Here is a 6,000-nt window from a genome sequence, read left to right on the forward strand (position 1 = left end):
TAAATAGCACTGCATCTATTAAATTCATTGTTAAAATTATTTCCAAAAACAAAATCAAAATATAGACTGCTTCACAAGTGAATTCTATCGAATATTTGCATAAGAAATAGTACTAATATTTAAAAAAAATCTTTCCAACTCATTTTAAGAGAAATATATAACACAGATACCAAAAGTTGATACAGAGATTGCCAAGAAAATTAAACTATAACTAGTATCACGCTTCAAATTAGAAATAAAAACGCTTCCATAATATTGATAGTGACAGGAGGCAGTCGGATGCCCAAGAAGATAGGGGCAGGTCCCTGGTGAAACTTTACCTCCAAGCTGAAGAAAGTTTAAAGCCTGCAAGCTATGCTAGAAGTATAATCCACAGACCAGATTGAGAACCTGTGTTTTCATTTGGTGTGCTGTCCTCTGATTGATTGACTCCCATGCTTCACCTATTTTACAAATGCCTACTCTTTCCTAATTGGTTTTCTTCTGAGCTGCAGCTGGAGATCACTGGCTGCTTCACAGGAATAATCATTCAGTTTAAAATGCAGACAATAACAACTAATGAGACTAGAATTTCATGACAAGTGTATGATAAGTTTTGAAACTTAATTTTTCTCTCTCTGGTCTTCATTTTGGTTAAAAACAAATCACGTTGGGACTGAGTTGTTTGCAAAATAAACTTTAGTTTTATACTTAATCTGATTATTTGCATAAAGTGCAACACAAATAATTATTTTTTACATAGGCCTTTAAAATTGGCTTTGATAGAACTCTCTTGCACAAGAATTTCAGATAAGACCTTTTAAAGCCGAGCCTAGCCATGGGTTTGTATCCTCCAACACTTATGAGTTGGGTAAATTCCTCTCTTCTGGAGATCCCAAGATAGCATGTGGCTCCTGAGCCTGTTAGAAAGTGACGTTCTTTACTTACCACGTGTTAAGAATCCTGTGCAGGGACTGTGTAGGCAAGTTATGAGGCCAGTTTTCCCAAGGGGCTTTTATTGATTCTGCAATTCAGGCTTGATTCCCTAAAGGAAAGCACATCATTCCAATCAAAGCCTTGGTAAAAGAACTGGTTTCTGTGCTTACATCTTGTTGTAAAAGAAAATGGATTCTATTGCACTAATGCAAATAACTATACTGCCATAGTTAATAATACTCACAAATAGTTTCCAAATTCTAGAGGAACCAGGCGAAAAAGAAACAAATATGCTGCAAATTTTGTTCACAGGAGTGTAACTTGCTCAATTGTTGAAAGCTGTATATAGCATCAAAGAAATTTTCTTGACTCTGAAAAACAAAGAAGAACCAGCAATGTTTTAAACAGTAAGTTAAAAAGATTACTTCAGTTTTCTGTTAGCTCAGTCCATTTAGTTAACTAGTGTTCTGCTTGATATTCATGAGCATTTTAGCTCTTCATGAATCCTGTACGTTTTTCCTTTATTCCAATGTCACGATCTTCAAAGATATCAGAAATCTGCATTTAAGAGCACTTGTCAAAGTCCTATAGCTGATTATAAACCATCTTTTAAAAAAGATCAAAACAAGACAATGATTATCTGTGAATAACAAAATATCTTTGGGTGGTCACAGTCAAAAACATGATTGAAAAAGAAATTTGGTTATTTTTGTGGTTTACAGTAACTTAACATAATAACTTCAGTTATGAATGTTAGCACATATTCAAACATTATAATTTTAGAAATCCCATACCATTTTATAAAATTTATTAATAGTATTTACTAAACTGTAACCTGAAAATGGTTAATCATTATTTTTATTTTAGATTCCATGTAACTAACATGTCAAATAATTCTGTGTACCCCTTTTTTGGACACTCCATCCCTTCTTACAATCTTTTACTAAAAATACATTTTACTTTCCTTACACACCGTGCATGTAAATCTATTTTCAGCAGTCTCTATTATAGGTTATAATGGTGACTCTTACCAATTTTTAATTTTAATGTAAAACCTGGTATGTTATTTTAATTATGTACTAGACACAGATACGGTCTGCATCTTTTAAGCATAGTTAAGGGCATGTTTATTTCCATATGTCCCCATGCCTTAGCAAACTGTAAAACAGGCAAGTTGAAAAATTTTCAAAAGTCAAAGAAGCAGTTTATGACCTTAAAGCATTTAGCAAACATATTATATGAACATAATTTAGATCACATGTTTACATTTTGAAGACATTTGTATTTTACCAATAATCTATAAAACTGTTTAAAACATGTGAACTAAAAGACATTACAGCTTTTATCTTCCTTAAAAATATTTCATGTAAGCACTTATATATCTTTAAGCCAATTAATTAGCTCTCTTTTATATAAACATCACAAACATAACACATATATAACTACACAGACAGAAGAAGTTTCAGTAGTTTTAAGGTTTTTCATCTGCCAAACTCCTAAGTGGATTATCGGCCTCAGGGTGAAACCCTTCAAGAAACAGAGCTAGAAAAATATGCAGTTTCTAAAGTCTAATAAGCAGATACGTCTGGAAGACAAAAACAGATTTTTAAGGATCTCTCTGCTTTTAATTCCTGGGGTTTCATGAGGAAACAGAGGTTTTGTTTGTTTGTTAGTTTGTTTTTCCCCAGATAGGGTCTGTGGTGGCTTTTCTGTTTATCCCAAGAAGTTATCTTAGGGCCTTTCATGTATGCATGAAGAGCGGCAAGACAAAATGGAGAAAAATAATTCAGTCAACTGAGAAGAAAAAAGAATTCTCTAGCAAAACAAGATCCAAGAAGAGAAAAGATATAGAGACCTTTTAAATGTACCTATAGCCTGGATATTCACTTTGAATCAAGCTGATTTTCAACAATATTGCCCTTAAAAAAAAAAAAAAATTCTTTTAAATCCCTAATTACCAAAGTTTAGCCACACCAAGTGGCCAGTATTTCTGGCTTTTGAACTTTACCAAAATAATCTCACAGGTAAAACCAACAAGCTTCAAAAAACCGTGCTGGGAAAAAATCACCTATCTAACTGAGCAAATCTCTTTAGGAAGGACAACTTTGACAGTATGCAAGTAACCTCTTTGTCTGCTTCCCCTTAAAAGAACCCAAGGGTCAAAAAGGAAACCAGAAGCCTGACATGGTGGCAAAAGGGTAAAGTTTTTTTTTTTTTTTTTTAACCATTCTGACTTTGCCTCTCTCTCTCTCCATGAAAAGTGGATGTAGGAATGGTAAAAATCACAGTTTATATCCTCTCTAGAGTTTTGATTAATGGACAGAGGATTTGTGAGATTCTGTCACAAGAAGGAAGACCTTAAAATAGAACATAGGCCTAGGATCCCATAAGCCTGCCCTTCAAGCCAGCCCTACAAACTGGTCAATAACAAACTTCGCTACAAATCTCTGAAGAAAAAAAGAAAATAAAGAAAAGAAAAGAAAAAAAATGGATGAGATCTCCATCTTGCATTTTTATTTATTTTTTAAGCCAAGCAGTTTAAAGTTTGGGGAAATCAAACTTTTCCCTGAGGAGAATGTCCTGTGGTAAAGAGTTGCAATTCTCCATCCATGAAGAGAGGACAGAGGAGAAAACAGAAAAAAGAAGGTTTTTTTTTTTTTTTTTTCAAAAGGAGTCCCAGTGTTTCAGGATACATGATGTATTTAAAGAGAAGTACAGACTGAAGGTGGTTGGTTACTCATCTGGAAAGAGGGTGAAAAGGCATCCCTTAAGTCTTTCCTCTTCCCAGTGAATACCCAGGATTGTGAGGAAGAGAAAAAAAAGGCATCTCCTTTTATTATTCTGCCTTTGTATCCCCAAGTCCTGGCAACCTCAGCAGGGTGCCACCCAGGGGTGCAATGCAGCTTTCGCTCATGTTACCAAGGAGGCCTGGGGGTAGGAATTATCTGCACTCCCCTGTGCACTGGCATACATGCCCTGCTGTTGAAGCAGGAGCGGCAGCAAGAAACAGACCTCTTGAACACCTAACTGGGAAGGAAGAGGTGTTTATTATTATTACAGCGGGAGCCAGGTGACAATTTGTCTAAATGACCAAGCTCCTCTAACAAAGAGAAATTCTGCCTTTATATAGGCTTACACTCTAGATATTACACATGAAAGAATCTTAGGTTCACAGCCTTAGAAATTACAAGTGAAACGTCTTGGGTTTACAGCTTTAGAAATCACATACATATGGAAGGGTCTTGGTTGATGGAGGAGTGGGGTGACGGTTTGATCTTAAGTAAAAACAATGTCTTCTGGAAAGATTCCCCCACACCACGTCTGCTATTTACAGGAAGGTGATTTAGGAGGCGCCAGTCGGTCAGCCTTTTCTTCTATTGAAATGCAGTGTGGAGGTCAAGGGGGAGGTGATCCCAGATGCCTGGGTCTCCTTCCTCAGTGTCAGTAACCCTATTTATGCCATGGACACAGGCATAACCTCCACCAGTGAAATGATGGAAGGAGGGCTGTAATCAGAAAGAATTAGTCATGCTCACCTGTGCTGTACCCCTTGACCTCCATTGTCGTCTGCCTCTGCATCCCTCAGACCCAGTTTTCCTTTCTAGGGCTAAAGCCATAGAAGCTTGGAATCGAGTTTGGGACAAAGAGGTGTTTCAGCAGGGTGTATAGATTCATTAAATTAAGTTCCAGGTGGCCCTTCTTATTATAAGCCAAATGCTGAGTTGAAGCTGTGGAACTGGGATCTCCTCAAAAAAGGGAGAGAAAAGGGACACCCATGAACTGGGGTCCTGGACCAGTAAGAGGCCTTCCAAAGTGAAACAATCTCTCGCATAAAAAAGCTCCCTGTATTTGCAGGGTTGTGTTAACACCTGAAATGGTGGAGAAAAGAGAAAAAATAAAGAAAGAAAGAAAACAGCTTAAGTGCAGGGAGGGGTAGGTGCCTAGGGGAAAAAGTCTCTTACTCTATGCAGATGAATTCCTTCAACAACAACAACAAAAAACAACTTTTATTTGCTATCTCCTTTCTGCTTCTAATACATGGAAATTGCATTGTTCTGAATTGCATATCTGATGGCTGGGTCAAATGCTCATTCTACTCAATAATATCACTGTAGTTCACAACATCACCCCCAGTATTGTAAAGGAAAACATAGGTGCTATCATGACCATGAAAGAAAGAAGGAAGATGCCACATTTGCTCATCATTTCTCAGATCCCAGACAAAGCCCCCAGAAAATAACACAGGGTTTTCCTCGACCACTCTGGGGAGCTCCATGGCTGGCAATGCCCCCTAACCCTGCCCGGGCCTTGCTTGGCCTCAGGCCTGCTGCTGGAGGTGCCCACCCACTCAGCCAGCCTGAGCTATAGCTTGTACCCACATCCAAGAAGAATGAGGATACAGTGACAACTCAAAGGGTGAGAAAGGGTGGAGAAGGATTTTATTGAGCCACAGAACAGCTCTCAACAGGGAGGGGATGTGGGGGTTGCTCTCCCACTTGCACAGTCGAGTGGTTTCTTTCCCAGTGTGGCTGAGTTTGGAGCTTTTATGGGCTCAGAATAAGGAAATAAGTGCTGATTGGTTTGTGAGTATGCAAAAAATATTAAAGCAAAGACACCACTCAAAGCTGGCTATGACAGTGTCAGAAAACATTTAGGGAAGTACAGGTATATATAAAATAGGTGAAAGTGGGGATCAACCAGAGAAAAGGTGTCAAACAAGAAGGCAGTTTCTCAATCTGGGTCATGCGTTTTATCTGCAGCTTGGCTTTCAGGTTCTAAACTGTCTTCCTCTTAGAGGTGGGGTTTCAATGCGGACCTGCCCTTATCTTCCTCCAATAAATGGTAATTGTCAAATGAAAACTATTTCTGTATTAATCCATTTGTGTTATAACAAAATATCACAGACTGAAAAATTTACAAATAACAGAGATTTATTTCACACATTTCTGGAGACTGAAACCCCACGATAAACTGCTGGTAGGATTAGTGTCTGGTGAGGGTCCAGTCTTAGCTTCCAATATGTTGCATTATTGCTGCATCTTCCACAGGGGAAGCCCACGTCCTCACAGGGAGAAAGGCTATAAA

The 6,000-nt window shown here is 37.9% G+C and overlaps 1 long non-coding RNA gene across 1 annotated transcript in view; it reads right to left on the reverse strand.

Annotated features, from left to right (window-relative positions):
• Positions 1-1,280, reverse strand: part of LOC135272304 (uncharacterized) — a 106,255-nt gene extending 104,975 nt beyond the window's left edge. Inside the window, exons 1-2 of the long non-coding RNA XR_010340418.1 lie at positions 1,160-1,280; positions 928-1,024 (exon numbers count right to left, since the gene is read on the reverse strand). This is a non-coding gene — a long non-coding RNA (uncharacterized LOC135272304). The remainder of the gene's footprint in view (positions 1-927; positions 1,025-1,159) is intronic.
• Positions 1,281-6,000: the final 4,720 nt, after the last annotated feature.

The sequence above is a fragment of the Aotus nancymaae genome, unplaced genomic scaffold (genome assembly GCF_030222135.1).
Source record: "Aotus nancymaae isolate 86718 unplaced genomic scaffold, 86718_ANA_hifiasm-v0.15.2.pri h1tg000108l, whole genome shotgun sequence".
In the NCBI taxonomy this organism is placed as follows: Eukaryota; Metazoa; Chordata; class Mammalia; order Primates; family Aotidae; genus Aotus; species Aotus nancymaae.